General features: G+C 40.6%; 1 pseudogene; it reads left to right on the top strand.

The window, feature by feature from the left end:
* The window catches only part of LOC142180677 (nudix hydrolase 8-like), a 56,140-nt pseudogene extending 40,061 nt beyond the window's left edge, over positions 1–16,079 (top strand).
* The last annotated feature ends 385 nt before the right edge of the window (positions 16,080–16,464 follow it).

The following is a 16,464-nucleotide window of genomic DNA, read 5'->3' as shown; positions in this document are numbered from 1 at the left end:
TCTTCCTAGATGGATTCATTGCACCTGTAAAACAGAGAAACGCCTATCAGTGAGTGTGTGAAATGTGTGACTATGGTAGGTTACTCAGACTTCACCACAACCAAGTCACATTAGCCCTTGTAACTCCATTGGGGCAATTTTCCAAACACCTTGTGGGCAAGACAATTTCTTAACACCAATAGCCCATATGGATATATCAGAACTTCCCCCAAAAGCAAAGGTTCTACTACACCATTACACCCCCTAACACTTCGTTCAACACCCAAAAACATACACCTCTCCACCACATTATATACATAGCCCCTTCACAAGTAAGTATAAAACGAAATTGAAAAGAAAAAAGAAGAAAAATAACAAAAATCTACTAAAAATTACTACATGCTTACAAACATTAGGCTATCATACAACTACAACAGAATACCAAAGAAAAGATAGGGGTTAGGAATTACATACCTTGATGGAAGAAGGAGTGAGAGGAATGGAGATGGGGGAAGTAGGATGAGTGAAGAAGAAGAAGAAGAAGAGAGGAGGGATTTGCCCAGAGTCTGTACACCCCCAATGAGCGCGGGTATCCAGTGGGAGGGGGGGGGGTTAGAATTATGGAATAAAAGAAGAAGAAAAAAAAAGAAAGAAAAAGTAAATATTTTAAACTAAAAAAATACCTGGTACCCACCGCGGCCGCAATGGGTTAAATAATCTGAGGCAAAATGTTAATGTCTCAACGTGATTCTACTACGGTCCCACCACGGTCGCGGTGGGTTGGACGACGCGAGGCAGAGTACTCGCCTCTCACCGCGGTCCAGCCGCGGTCGCGGTGCTGCCCAGTTTTTTTATTTATTTATAGGAAGTTACATAAGAAATAACTAACAACAACATTCGTGGGTTGACTCCCACACAACGCCTGATTTAACGTCACTGTTATGCATTTACAGTTCGCTTGACTTTTGAGGTTCCATTAGGTGGAATTCTGTCACTTCTTTTGGTTCACTCATGCCTACATATCGCTTCAATCTCTGCCCATTGACTCTAAATGTGTGAGAGTCTTTCTCCGAGGCAATCTCCACAACTCCTGAAGGGAATACTTCGACCACCCGAAATGGACCAGACCATCGTGACTTGAGCTTTCCCCGGAATAGCCTTAATCTTGAATTATAGAGCAATACCTTGTCCCCGGGGCTAAAATGTCACTCAACAATATTTTAATCATGCAACCTCTTCATTCTTTCCTTGTACAACCTTGTGCTCTCAAAAGCCAGATATCTGAACTCGTCGAGCTCATGCAATTCAGTGATTCTCATTGTACCCGCAGCCTCAATGTCAAGGTTCAGCTGTTTCAGTGCCCACCAAGCTTTGTGTTCAAGTTCCACTGGCAAGTGGCAGGCCTTCCCAAACACCAACTTATATGGTGACATACCAATTGGTGTTTTAAAAGCAGTTCTATAAGCCCAGAGTGCATCATCTAGCTTTTTCGCCAGTCAGTTCTTGTGACGTTTACAGTCTTGGTCAATACAGTCTTTATCTCTCTGTTGGACACTTCAACATGTCCACTAGTCTGGGGGTGATATGGGGTTCCCACCTTGTGGCGTATATCATACTTTGCTAGCAACTTCTCGAAGGCTCGATTATAGAAGTGGGTGCCTCCGTCACTGATAATCGCTCTCGGGGTCCCAAAACGGGTGAATATGTTTTTTTTCAAGAATCCCACCACCACTCTTGCCTCATTAGTGGGCAATGTTGCAGCTTCTACCTATTTGGACACGTAATCCACAGCAATAAATATGCACTTATTGCCAAAGAAGCTGATGAAGGGTCCTATGAAGTCAATCCCCCAGACATCAAACATTTCCACCTCTTGAATCAGGCTCATGGGAATCTCATGGCGACTGGAAATGTTCCCGGTTTGCTGACATTTATTGCAGCCCTTCACCCATTGGTGCGCATCTTTAAACACTGTTGGCCAAAAGAAACCAGCCTCTAGCACTTTTGCAGCTGTCCTGACTCCTCCAAAATGCCCTCCATACGCCGATGCATGACATGCCTGCAAAACAGAAGATTGTTCCATCTTGAGGACGCACCTGCGGATCATATTGTCAACACATATTCAAAACAGGTAAGGTTCATCCCAATAATACATGCGGTAGTCACGATAAAACTTTTTCTTTTGTACAGAGGAAAGGTCATATGGAACTATACCGCTGGCCAGGTAATTTACAAAGTCTGCATACCATGACACTTCCTCAAGACTAGTAGCGAGCAACTGCTTGTTTGGAAAGGTTTCCAGAATGTCCTCAACCTCAACTGATTTTTTCGCTCCCTCAAGTTGTGATAGATGGTCAGTGACTTGGTTTTCTGTGCCCTTACGGTCACAAATTTTAAGGTCAAATTCTTGTAGTAGCAACAACCAATGAATCAGGCGCAGCTTATACTACTTCTTCTCAATCAAGTACCTAAGAGCTACATAATCAGTGTATACAATTACCTTAGAGACAATGAGGTACGATATGAATTTGTCGAAAGCAAACACCACAGCCAACATCTCCTTTTTAGTCACAGTGTAGTTCAACTGGGCTCCACTTAGCGTTCTACTATCATAATAGATTAGATGCATTAGCTTGTCTTTCTGCTGTCCCATCACTGGCCCCACTGTGTAGTCACTGGCATCACATATGAGTTAGAATGGTTGCTCCCAGTCGGGGGCAACAATGATGGGTGCTGTGACCAGCCTCTTTTTCAGCTCCTCGAATGCTACCCTGCAATCATCAGAAAACAAGAAAGGGCGATCTTTTTCTAACAACTTACAGAGAGGGTTGGCAATTTTTGAGAATTCTCTTATGAATCTCCAATAAAAATCGGCATGCCCGAGGAAGTTCCTGATTGCCTTGACTGAAGTTGGAGGTGGCAGCTTTGCTATCAAGTCAACTTTTGCGCGATCCACATCAATTCCTTTACTGGACACCCGGTGCCCCAAGACTATGCCCTCTTGTACCATGACACTTCTCCTAATTAAGAACCAAATTAGTCTCAATACACCGCTTCAGCACACGAGTCAGATTTATAAGGCACTCATCAAATGAGTTCCCCACCACTGAGAAATCATCCATGAATACCTCCATTATGTCCTCTACCATGTCAGTGACTATGACCATCATACACCTTTGGAATATGGTGGGTGCATTGCATAGGCCGAAGGGCATCCTCCAAAAGGCATAAATGCCATATGGGCAAGTGAAAGAGGTCTTCTCTCTGTCCTCTGGTGCAATGGAGATCTGATTGTATCCTGAGTACCCATCAAGAAAACAGAAGTATGACCTCCCTGCCAATATGTCTAGCATCTGGTCAATGAAGGGAATTGGGAAGTGGTCTTTCCGGGTGGCTAGATTTAACTTTCTGTAGTCCAAGCAAATTCTCCAGCCCGTGACGGTTCGTGTTGAGATTACTTCATTGTTATCATTTTTTATTATCGTCATGCCACCCTTCTTAGGCACACATTGCACCGGGCTAACCCAGCTGCTATCAGAGATTGGGAAAATGATTCCCGCATCTAACCACTTTATCACTTCTTTCTTCACCAGTTCCTTCATGTTGGGGTTCAGCCTTCTTTGGTGTTCCCTGAAAGGTTTATGTCCCTCTTCCAGTAGAATCTTATGCATACAGTAGGTAGGGATGATCCCTTTAATGTCTGCCAAGGTCCACCCAATGACAGTCTTACACTCCTTGAGTACCTGCAAGATTTGTTGTGCGTGCACATCTAACAAACTATATGAGATAATAACAGGTAATGTGGAGTCACGTCCAAGGAACTCATACCTGAGATGGGCGGGTAGTGACTTTAATTCCAGCTTTGGCGGTTCTTCAATGGATGGCTTGGCTGGAGGAGTTTCTCTATTTTCCAAGTGCAAAGGCTGAAATTCAAGAGTTCTATCCCAGAACCCTCTGCCCTCTAACGCCAATACCCACTCTGCCGGTTCTTCTCCATTCACCTCATCTAAATTCATCAGACATGCAGCAAAAGGGTCTTTAATAGTCAACATCTCATCATCAGTTTCCACAATTACATCCACGACATCAATAAGAGAGCAATTGGCGAATTCACTTGGTCGCCTCATAGATTTTTGCACATTGAATGTTATCTCTTCATAGTTCAATCTCATCTTGAGCTCTCCAGTCTCACAATCAATGAGAGCTCTCCCAGTGGCCAAGAACGGCCTTCCCAAAATTATGGAAATTTCTTCATCCACCTTGCAATCTAAGATCACAAAATCTACAGGGAACTCAAATTTCCCTACCTGAATCAACACATCATCCAGGATACCTGAGGGTCTTTTTACAGTCCTGTCAGCCAGTTGTAACAACATAGAGGTGGGTCTAGCTCTTCCAATCCCCAGCCTCTTATAAATCTCCGGGGCATAAGATTTATGCTGGCCCCTAGATCACAAAGTGCTTTAGCAAAAGCAAAATTACCAATGGTGTAGGGAATCGTGAAACTCCCTGGATCAGACAGCTTCTCAACAATTAGTTTAATCACTACCGCACTGCAGGTCTGAGTAAGAGTTACTATGGCCAGGTCTTGGAAATCGAATTTTCGGGACATCAAGTCCTTCATCATTTTTGCATAACCAGGCATCTCCTTCAACGCATCTATCGATGGAATATTTACCTGGATTTGTTTCAGCATCTCCAAGAATTTCTTCTATTGTTCCTCTTTTTGGTACTTGGCCAGCCTCTGAGGAAATGGTGCGGGAGGTCTCTTTTTCCCAATGATTTGGGATTGCTCTTTCTCAGCTGCCACCTCAACTACTTGTTCCTGGGTTGTCTCAGCTTCTTTCTCAGTCTCACTCTGACTGTTATGTTCTTCCTAGGCAGGCTGGACTGTCACCTTTGTCAATTTCGTTGACTCATCTAGCTCAATAGGCACTGGTATGAGTGTCTCAGCCTGTCTACTTTCTCGATCTCTCTCTTGCTCTATGTCTAAATCTCTAACATTCTGTAGACTCACTGCTATCAGCTACTTCGGGCCTTGATCTTTTGGATTTATCTGAGTGTCTGCATGTAATGTCCCATGAGGACGATTGTTTAGAGACATCAAAATCTGGCCCATCTGCACTTCAATATTCTTGATAGCTGAATCATATGCATCTACTCTTTCACTAATTTTTGCATTAGACCCAATAACCTGCTGCATCATTGCCTCAAGTCTAGCAAACCCATCTTTCTGTCGTCCACCATGCTGCTGCTAATGAGGATGATACCCCTACTGTTGATTTTGATTGTTATATCCCTGTGGCCTTGGGTAAGGTGCAATATTATTAGGAGGTCTCATACCTCCCATGTTTCCATTGTTGAATTGTGGCTGGACTAGCCTGTACGGCTGATTTTGCTGGCCCCAATTCTGACCACCCTGTCTCTGGCCTCCATAATTATACACATAATTCATGTCCTCCGGGTAGTGATGATGATCATGTTCTGCATTCCACTGGTTACCAATTGGCTGACCAATGCAAGATGTGCACAAGCCCCCATTGGTAGTATCTACGATGTGTACCTACTGCTTCTGCCCTGACTCTTCCACCTTTTTGGTGAGTATACTCATCTGTGTCAATAAGGTGGCCATATTTTCAGCCATAGAGTTGGATGGATCTAAGGGCACTAAGTGAACCACTAGAGTGATAGGTGCATTCATGGTTGTCCATCCCGAATTCTGTGAAATCTTGCCAAGCAGACTCTGGCCTTCTCTCCATGTTTTGCTCAAAAATGCTCCACCAGCTGAAGCATCAACATTTCCCTTCATGCCATCTGACAATCCCATGTAAAACCGCTGCCCCGACATCAAATCCGGAATACCATGGTACGGACAAATAACCAACACCCCTTTGAATCGTTCACATGTTTCATGTAGTGTCTCCATTGATCTTTGTTTGTAACTCAAAATTTCATTAATTTGTTGAGCAGTCTTGTTGGGTGGGTGGAACTTGTTCACGAATTGCTTGACTAACTCCTCCCAAGTTGTTATGGAATTAATGGGGAGTGATTTTAGCCAGGTCTAGGTAGCTCCTGTCACTGAGAATGGAAACAATAATAACTTGATTGCTTCTGGAGTTACGTTGGGCTGCCTTTGGGTTTTGCAGATTGACAGGAAATTCTTCAAGTGCTGTTGAGGATCTTCGACTTGTGACCCCAAAAATAGTCCCTTGTATTGCAACAAGTGCAACATGTTGTACGTGATTTGGAATGATTCAGCCTGTATCTGCGGGGCTAAAATCCCTGTGGCTAGATTTTTAGCTGTGGGTTGTGCGCAGTCATAAAGCGCAGCCTCTGGCATAAGAGGTGCCACTGGCTCTACCAGCGCAGCTAGGTCCACTACGTGATCCCCCATATCTAGTTCGAATTGTTCAGTTATTTGTTTTTTCAGTTGGCCCGATTCAAGGCGTTGAAAACTTTCTCGGGATCTGATAATGCTTCAAATAATTCACCAGTTATCGATGAGTTTCTAGGCATGCGCCTGTACAACCAAGTCAACAAACGTTAAAATTTCAATGCAAAGATTGGGTATAGAGAAAACTGACTACACTAAGAATTTTTGTACTTCTTTCAATTGAAATTGATAACATCGTTAATTCCCCGGCAACGGCACCAAAATTTGATCACGCCCAACTATGCCTTATAAAAAGGACACGGGGACGTTGCAAATATAATCTGAGTATTTAGCCCAGAGTCGAACCCACAAGGAATTAACCTATCAAATACTCTTATTAGACTTACTAAATTCTACGGAATCAACTTCCCAAGCGTTGTAAATAACAATTGAGGGTGTTCCTACTAACTAAGAATGACAGTAACTAAGCAACTGAAAACTAACTACGATTAAGTTGTAAACAATTAAGAGAAGGTTCTAAGGCTATAATTTCCACTATTGATGGAATCTCTCTTCCGGTTATGTTTCACATAGATTCACCAAATAGTCTCTATCAATCATGAGCACTCTTATTACCGTAAATCTCTCCCGAGTAATCACGATAATTTACTAAACGCACTCTCCCGAGTTGCGCTAGCTGTCTTTATTTCTTACAGCTCACTTTAGATAGCACCCAAGGCTTCGTTATCCCTAATCCCTCCTTTAAACTCTCAGCTATTGATCCCTCATATACTTTGGGAGTGGTGTTGTTCAACAATTACCTAAATATGCACTCTCTCCCGAGTTATGCACACTAAATAGGCACAGCTAATTGAGGATCCTGTCAATTGACTACAACAAGCACATAGTTGAATAAATAGAGATTAAACTGGGCAAACTATATTAACATAACAAGAAGTTCATCCTTCAATAGGTTCCATCAAAACCCTAGACTAGGAAATTATCTACTCATGACAAAACAAGATAAAACTACTAAATTATTCATAATGGGTAATTACAATAATAAAGAGATGATAGAAAACTCTAATGTTTGGTTACTCTTCTCACACTTGTTCTTGCCTTCAAAGTAGTCTGAAAATAAGCTTAAAACATGTCTTGGGCGAGCTTCTAAAGTTTATAAGGGTTTGAAACAAGTTTTTCCCGAATTACACTTTGGTCCCCAATTTTCTGGTACGTGAACAGTTCACCGCGGTCGCGGCAAGACCGCGGTGAACACAGAACATTCTGCCTCGAGTACTTGATCTGGTGCGGTCCCATCGCGGTCGCGGTGGATTTCACCTCAGTCCATTTTTTGCTTCTTTATGCTCGGGTACTTCTTGGTTGGGCGTTTTCTTCACATTATTGACTCCAAAATACTCCGTAGTACTTCCTCACTTAGTTTATTCCCTGCGAAGCAAAAGAACACCAATTAGAGCATTTTGTTATCAACTCGCCTATAAAACAACAATAAAGCATAGTAATATTAAGGTATAAATATCATCTATATATACTAATATGAACACCCCACACTTAAATCATTGCTAGTCCTCTAGCAATCCACCACACTCTATAAAATTTCCTTCCCTAAGCTTTTCCTTTAACGACTCATACCTTGAACAATTTACCAAAGTTGCACCTAGTAATGAACAACCTTTGCCTCAACACTCGAATCTCTCATACCATGCAATATTCGCACTTACTCAAACTACTCCATACAAGAGTCAAGACTTACCTTTCCTTAGTGAATCACATGCCCTCACATAACACAAGAGAGTAGTTCCACAATCAACATGATTAAAAACAATTAGGAACTCAGATGGACAAAATTCGCTCACTCTTCAAAAGAACATTCACATGCCACAAAGATGCACCATAGGCTTGCCCGTAGTATAATACTCTACTAATCGAGCCTATCTAGTCTAAGATCAATTAGGACTTCATTTTGTTGTAATGTAGGCTAAGGGATGGATAGGATATATTTGGATATAGTGACTAGCCTCCCTAAGCACTTTTAATACACAACATATTAACATTCCATATCATTCTTATGTCAACCAGACATTCCCCACAATTCATTTATAACAAGCCATTCCTTTAGGTGCATTTGCATCAAACTACCACTTATCAACTACTATATTTATTCACAAATAATTTTTTTTTGTGGTGCTTCTTCTTTCATTCTTCAAAACTGCACCTTTCCTCTAAACCCTTGGAAAAGAACCATGGCTCAAAGAAAAACCAAGGGGGAGTTACTACACTACCTACAAATAAAATAAAAAATCTTTTTGGGATTTTCTCTAGACTAACTTCCCTCAAGAACTGTCTCAAATATCCGTCATCAGGAAGAGTCCTTACATATCTTTTTTTTGTTTGACTTATGTCCCTCAAGAGACCTGTCGAAAGGTGTCCGTCGTTGGGCCAAGTCGAAGTTAATTACATGATCCTACCCTACCAATCAATCAAAAGTAAAGCAACAAAAATAAAGCAACAATATACAAAGTTACACAATCTCTTTACAATAACATCATACAACGATAGCCATCCCCCACCCACACTTAAAAATATGGCATGTCCCCATTTCAACAAATAAAGAGCAGAGTAAGGAGGGGGACTTCCCTGACGATCAATCCTGATCAGAGAGAGTGCTAGGATCGAGGTGACATGCTCGTCCTAACGCTCGAAGCCATCCCATAATCTTCTTCTCCGACTTTTCCTGTTGAGTGGTCAGAGTCTCAACTCTGGTGCCCAAGTCTGTGACAGAAGTGCGGAGACCAGCCATATCCTGCTCCAGGGCTGTCATGCGGGTACTACGGCAGGGTTGTGAAGGGCCCGCATCATCAACTCTTGTAGGTGGTGGGATCTCAGCTGCCTCAGTATCATCATCATCAGATTCATCATCCGATTCATCAACATTCACCACTAGCTCTATCCCAATTCTGATTTTTCTTGCGAGGAATGGGGCTTTCAGTGGCAATTTCCCATCAACTCTAAGGTCTTTAGGGACTCTAGCAAGATGGCACAGCCTGGTGACTAGAGAAGGGAAGTAGAAGCCTTTGAGCAACTCAGGTGATCTAATGAGCATCTCGTCATGGAGGAGCCGGGCCACATCAAAATCCCTGTGGGCCATGAAGCAGTAGATCGCCGCCGCTTGTGGTAGATTGACATCGGTCGTATTGTTGGAGGGAAACAACTGACTATTGATAATTGTTAGCCAACACTTAGCCTCCCAATTGAGATACTGGGAGTTAAGTGTGATCCTGTGCTTTATCCATATGTAGTCTCTGTCTGGCACATAGATAGTTTCAAGAAGAGTTGCCCATAAGGCACTTGATCGGATAAACATCAGCTTCCCCCCTGAACACTGGCAGCCAGTACACCCTGCGGATGGCCTCGATGGATGCATTTACTCAGGTATTGCGCATAGTAACAACCCCATTCTCATGTTCCGGGTAGTTAACATAGAACTCCCTTACCATCTGAACATTGGCTTCCTCCGGTACCTCGAAGAAGATGTCCACCTGGCACCTCCTCAACTCATTGGAGATATTCGGGCATTCCACCTCTAAGGCTTCTCGGTCAATATGCACCTCATGTAGCAATTTCTTAGCTGCCTTTGCATTGTACCTATCCTCCGCTGGTTTGGAGACAAACCTGGTGTTGTCAAACTGTGGTGCACTGACTTGACCCCTGGCCCTCAAGGAGCTTCCCGGTCCGCTAGCGGAGGATCCGGTGTTGCGTCTCTTCTTAGATGGATTCATTGCACCTGTAAAACAGAGAAAAGCCTATCAGTGAGTGTGTGAAATGTGTGACGATGGTAGGTTACTCAGACTTCACCACAACCAAGTCACATTAGCCCTTGTAACTCCATTGGGGCAATTTTCCAAACACCTTGTGGGCAAGACAATTTCTTAACACCAATAACCCATATGGATATATCAGAACTTCCCCCAAAAGCAAAGGTTCTACTACACCATTACACCCCCTAACACTTCGTTCAACACCCAAAAACATACACCTCTCCACCACATTATATACATAGCCCCTTCACAAGTAAGTATAAAATGAAATTGAAAAGAAAAAAGAAGAAAAATAACAAAAATCTACTAAAAATTACTACATGCTTACAAACATTAGGCTATCATACAACTACAACAGAATACCAAAGAAATGATAGGGGTTAGGAATTACATACCTTGATGAAAGAAGGAGTGAGAGGAATGGAGATGGGGGAAGTAGGATGAGTGAAGAAGAAGAAGAAGAAGAGATGAGGGATTTGGGTTGAGAGAGAGAGAGAGAGAGAAATTAAAAAATAACGAAGAGGGAGGGGGGGGGGGTTAGAATTATGGAATAAAAGAAGAAGAAAAAAAAAGAAAGAAAAAGTAAATATTTTAAACTAAAATAATACCTGGTGCCCACCGCGGCCGCAGTGGGTTAAATAATCTGAGGCAAAATGTTAACTGAGGAAATATGCACTCTCTCCCGAGTTATGCACACTAAATAGGCACAGCTAATTGAGGATCCTATCAATTGACTACAACAAGCACATAGTTGAATAAATAGAGATTAAACTGGGCAAACTATATTAACATAACAAGAAGTTCATCCTTCAATAGGTTCCATCAAAACCCTAGACTAGGAAATTATCTACTCATGACAAAACAAGATAAAACTACTAAATTATTCATAATGGGTAATTACAATAATAAAGAGATGATAGAAAACTCTAATGTTTGGTTACTCTTCTCACACTTGTTCTTGCCTTCAAAGTAGTCTAAAAACAAGCTTAAAACATGTTTTGGGCGAGCTTCTAAAGTTTATAAGGGTTTGGAGCAAATTTTTCCGGAATTACACTTTGGTCCCCAATTTTCTGGTACGTGAACAGTTCTCCGCGGTCGCAACTCGACCGCGGTGAACGCTGAACATTCTGGCTCGAGTACTTGATCTGCCGCAGTTCCACCGCGACCTATTTCACCTCAGTCCATTTTTTGCTTCTTTATGCTCGGATACTTCTTGGTTGGGCGTTTTTTTACATTATTGACTCCAAAATACTCTGTAGTGCTTCCTCACTTAGATTATTCTCTACGAAGCAAAAGAACACCAATTAGAGCATTTTGTTATCAATTCGCCTATAAAACAACAATAAAGCATGGTAATATTAAGGTGTAAATATCATCTATATAGCCTAATATCATTAAGCGACTGTGCTAGAATCCGGGAATGCCTAACACCTTCTACCCGGTTAACAAAATTCCTTAGAATTTCTGGTTCGCAGACTTTTAAATAAAGTCGAAAATGTCCGTGATTTGGGATTTAAAATAAACCGGTGACTTGGGACACCATAAACTATTCCAAGTGGCGACTCTGAAAAAATAAATAAAATAATCCCATTTCGATTTGTGTCACTTTAATTGGAAAAACTCCCCTTAAATCCCCTCGGGTGGTAAAAAAGGAGGTGTCACAATAGTCTAAAAATGTCGAAGTGCTAGTTAGGTATTAGGTTTTAACAAATCATAATTAAACTTTATTAAACGTGCAAAGATCAAATTAGCAGATTAAAATTTTAACAAATAAAAAGCAACGTGCGTTAACGGAGCAAGGGCGCTCCTGCAAATTGGAAGAATAAGGTTTCTTAAAGCAGCTTTTTGGTTTTTGAGGGGGTGCTCTACTCCCAGGGAGATAACGTGATTTGTTCTAACAGGAAAAAAATGGCACATATTCAGCAAAGTCTTTCCACTTCAATCTCTTCATCAACTTCTACTTTAATGGATCAGCACAAACTCCGTCTCAGGTATCAAATTTCATCCCCTATGTTTTGTTTGATTTCCTAACTCAGTTCCAGTTCTATTTTTTTTGTTGGGATAGTTTCAATTCATATGATTCTTATTTGAATCTTATAACTGCTTTCGTTATCGACATTGCTGGTTCTCTTTTGCTGGTAAATATTCAATATTTAAGCATTAGCGAAGCAGTAGAGAAGGAATGTCCACTATACCTTCAAGCATTCTGACTCGCTTCAGCTTCAGCTATTCATTTTTCTTTATTTCATGGTAGAAAATTAGGTTTTGTTAACGATTTTTATGTCTTACCTTTATTTTCTTCCTCCAAAGACCTGGGGAGAAAGTGTCTTTCTTTTGTTGGTTTTCTACCTGGTGTGGGGTACCCACATTGAGGGTCGCACCGCGTTAGGCCATTAAAGGGGGATGCACTCATACCAAGATGTTTTCCATTCATAGGGCTCTAACCCGATACCCCTCGTTAAGGGCGGAACGATCCTATCCATTGCACCACAACCTTTGGTGGTGCGGTTAAATATCTACTTCTACTGATTCTTGAATTTGACTCTTTATTTTTCTATAATTTGATGGTAGAGCATTTTGTTTTGGTTTTTATTAATGTTTTCATTTTGAGTTACACGAAGCTGAGGATTCTCTTTTTCCTTTATTGAATGAAGTATCCCCCATTTATAGCATTTACAGACTGGGATGAGTTTACTAGTTAGCGAACTGCCTTAGAATCTCATCTGTATTGGTTGTATATTCATGACTAAATGCGTTGATGAGAATGTAGTAAAAAACTACTGTTGCTTCCATTAATACTTTGGTAATCCTGAGTATTTTCATTCCTGGTGTATGCAATGTTTGCTAATATAAAGTGTGGATTAATTGTTGGAGGAGCCAGAATGTGTCACTGCCAGGCAAAACCAATGGTATTGTCAGATGTGTTGCAACACCCTCTACGGAAACTTGTAAGTCTTCATGTTAATGTTGTTTCTTAGTGCAAATTATTTCACTTTTTGAAAATTTCAGGCTTTTTTTTTGGGGGGGGGGGGGGGGGGGGTCAAAGGTGTTCTTCTGGTGAATTGCCAAATTGTATTAATGCAAATAGTAGAGTGTGAGCCGGTGCAATATGGATCAATTAGAGATTTTGAAAATTGGTATTTGAGAACTTTAAACTAATCAATGTTTGTGATTGCATATGTATTGCTTTTAACTAGATGTGAAACAAAGTGAAGAGTCAAAACAATTGCTACGTGACGTTTTTAAAATAATTGTACAAAAATTGTCTGTTGACAATGATAAAAAGTAAACAATTGTCCATCTTAGTCTCACCTGTATTTGTCCATTCAAATACATATGCAATTTCTTGAGATTTGATTGCGCTAACAAAATTCCTGTGTTGCTTGAAGCTTACAAGACAAAGGTCTCTCGCAATGAGAACTTAGCTAAACTTCAAGCTGGTTATCTTTTTCCTGAGGTCTATATTTTAGATGGTACTTTTGTATTGAGTTGATTGTTATTATCTGTTTATTTAAGCTACTTTGCAATTAAAGATGCTTCTTATATTGAATTAGCAGTAGGAGATTAGAGAAGATGTTGGACACATTGCTTGGAATAAATTGGAGGCATTTCTTTTGTGCTCATGCAAATAAAAGATTAATTTAGATGATATAGCAGTAATGTGGAATTACGATGAGACAACGAGCAGATATAGTTCCCTAAAGCAAAATTATTTGCTTTTTAAGCTGGATGTTGGCTGGCTGATTTTATACAGCCATTATCCCTCTATCTTCCATCTTGAAATAGGGGAAAGAAGACACTTTATAGAAATACACTAAAATTCGAGCTAGACTTCACTATTTAGGATACTTCTTGCTTTCAGATGTGAAAATTGATCAAAAGGGATGCGCACCTGATATAGAAATATAAGGTTTTCTTCTTCCAACTATACAATGAAAACCGTCCGTCTTCAAGCTTAGTTGAGATTTTCTTGCTGTCACTCATGCTATTTAAAGACAATCACATTCTGCACTTTAGTTAAAGTGTCAAGTGAAATGGTGGTATAATTTTGGACTCTAATTAGTTGATGTTACAGTCTTACACTGTTTAATTAACAATTATCCCATGTCTTCCTTCAGGCATGCACATACAGTGGCCTTTGAAAAGTCAGATTTGTTCTTTGTCTGCCTATTAAGACCCCTGTTAGAACATATCATGGTTGATGATCTTGAAATTCAGGCTGCTAAGGTAAGCATATCGCATAGATTAATAGTCAGTGAAAACAAATTTGATATATGTATTTCCTTCACTAGGTGATATTTTCAGTTCAATGCATCCCATCTTACTACACTCCCCAGACCCCACGGTGTGGGATAATACCGGGTATGTTGTTATTGTTGTAATGCATCCTATCTCAGCTATGATATTATCCCCATTTTAAATCTTATTTGTTATCTGTATCTCTTGGAGAAAACATTGATTTACTTCAAGAAAATTGAGAAACTACTTATTCTGTCATTTCAAAATATGCGCCAGATATTGAACGCTTCTTTATGATTTAGTGGCAGTTTCCCATTGAAATATGCCAACTCTTGCATTATATGTGGTTCCGAGATTTCTTGTTGAGGGAACAAGAGGGACTAATGGAGGTTATTTTCCTGCAAAATATTAGTCACACGTACGCAGAGAGTTGAAATTGACAACAGATTTGGAACGATAGATAAACTTAGAGGCAGTTCCAAAAGGACTTAATTCAATGGCATAATATGACACTCCTCCCATGGTAAAACTTTCATGAAGAACTATTTTCGCCCCATACCAGTCCTTTAGAGTACAGTCGCTACATGTTAAATTAATATTTAGAATATCTCTCATCTACTGGCATTTCAGTCATTTTAAATGTCGCACATAGGTTGGGGAAAATGAGTTATTTTCTGATATGGTCTTGGACAATTCTCACATAATGAGCTAACTTTCGAGGTTAAGTTGCGCCCGATGTCCCTTTTTCTTAATATGGTTTCAGATTCGGGCTCATCCTTATTCTTGGTTTCACAATGTTGGCCCCATGTAATATTGTCCATGCATCAGTTGTTGAGTCCCAGGGCGTGTGGGAGGTGTTAAGTGTCCTATATTAGTTGGGAAAATGTGCAATTATATCCTTTTATAGTTTTGGACAATATTCACTTCAAGAACTAGCTTTTGGTTTACGTTAGACCTAAGGTCCACTTTTCTTAGTAATTCTCGCTAGAGAGTGCAGTTTTATGCTACCTTGTATTTACTCAAGCTGCCTTTCTCTTTGTGATGCAGTGGATGCATCTAGTTGAGTTTGTGGAGATGACATGTTCAAGAAAATATTTTCATCGCTCGACTAGGGAAGCGTTACTGTGCATTGCCTGTCCATCAACTGGTTTCAAAATTTCATGGCAAACTTTCCTCATTGTACTTCAACACAGTTGAGGATCCAAATTTGAACTGTCAAGTCAGTTAGAATCACAGTCAGCATTTTATCATACAGTTTCGCTCTCACCTTCCATTTTGTTTTGGATTATAGTGGTACACAGAGTTTAACACAATGACTAATGTCAATTGGTTATTCTCGACGATGATATGTGGTATGTAATGATATTCCCATGTTCCCTGCAAAAAACAGAAAGTTGTAATTTGTTATAAGATTTTTCTTTTTTTGGAAGCCCAGGAAAACCAACAACCGCTATAGCCTCTACCCTTCGGGGTGAGCACTCTGTGGTGAGTACTCTGTGCGCACTGGGTAAACTCCCACTGTGTAATAGCCTGCAACCCACACTGGGAATGTAAACCGCACTAGGCAACCCTTGTGCGACAGGCTCAGACCCAGAAGGCATTGAGGGTGGATCGATCCCAAGTCATCACTATGGATAACCCCCTCCAAACCAACTGGGTCGTCCCGAAGGACTAAGCTGCTGTAAGTTGTAACCTACTAGGATATGAATTTTTTAAATACGTGAAATATATTTTACAAAGTGATTTAGTTTCCATTTTTTGTTCTTCCTACAATGATAGTTTAGCTCATACTTGTATTATACTTGTCATTATGCCATATGAACTTGTTGTAGGAAGGTTACTGTCATGAAAATTTTCTTCTGGTGCGGAAGGTGAATCCTAATGCCTTCGTTAATGTAGAGTTTAAGAATGCAATAAAGTGTTCAAACACAGAAGCAATACCAATTTATTACAAATTAACAAGACGATCACACAACACAATCAGAAAACAAAAATTTACTCGGTATACCTGGGGCGAAGCTATGTTGGCTTAAGGGT

This window comes from Nicotiana tabacum, chromosome 5 (assembly GCF_000715075.1).
Source record: "Nicotiana tabacum cultivar K326 chromosome 5, ASM71507v2, whole genome shotgun sequence".
In the NCBI taxonomy this organism is placed as follows: domain Eukaryota; kingdom Viridiplantae; phylum Streptophyta; class Magnoliopsida; order Solanales; family Solanaceae; genus Nicotiana; species Nicotiana tabacum.
This window is presented reverse-complemented; position numbering and strand designations above follow the sequence as displayed.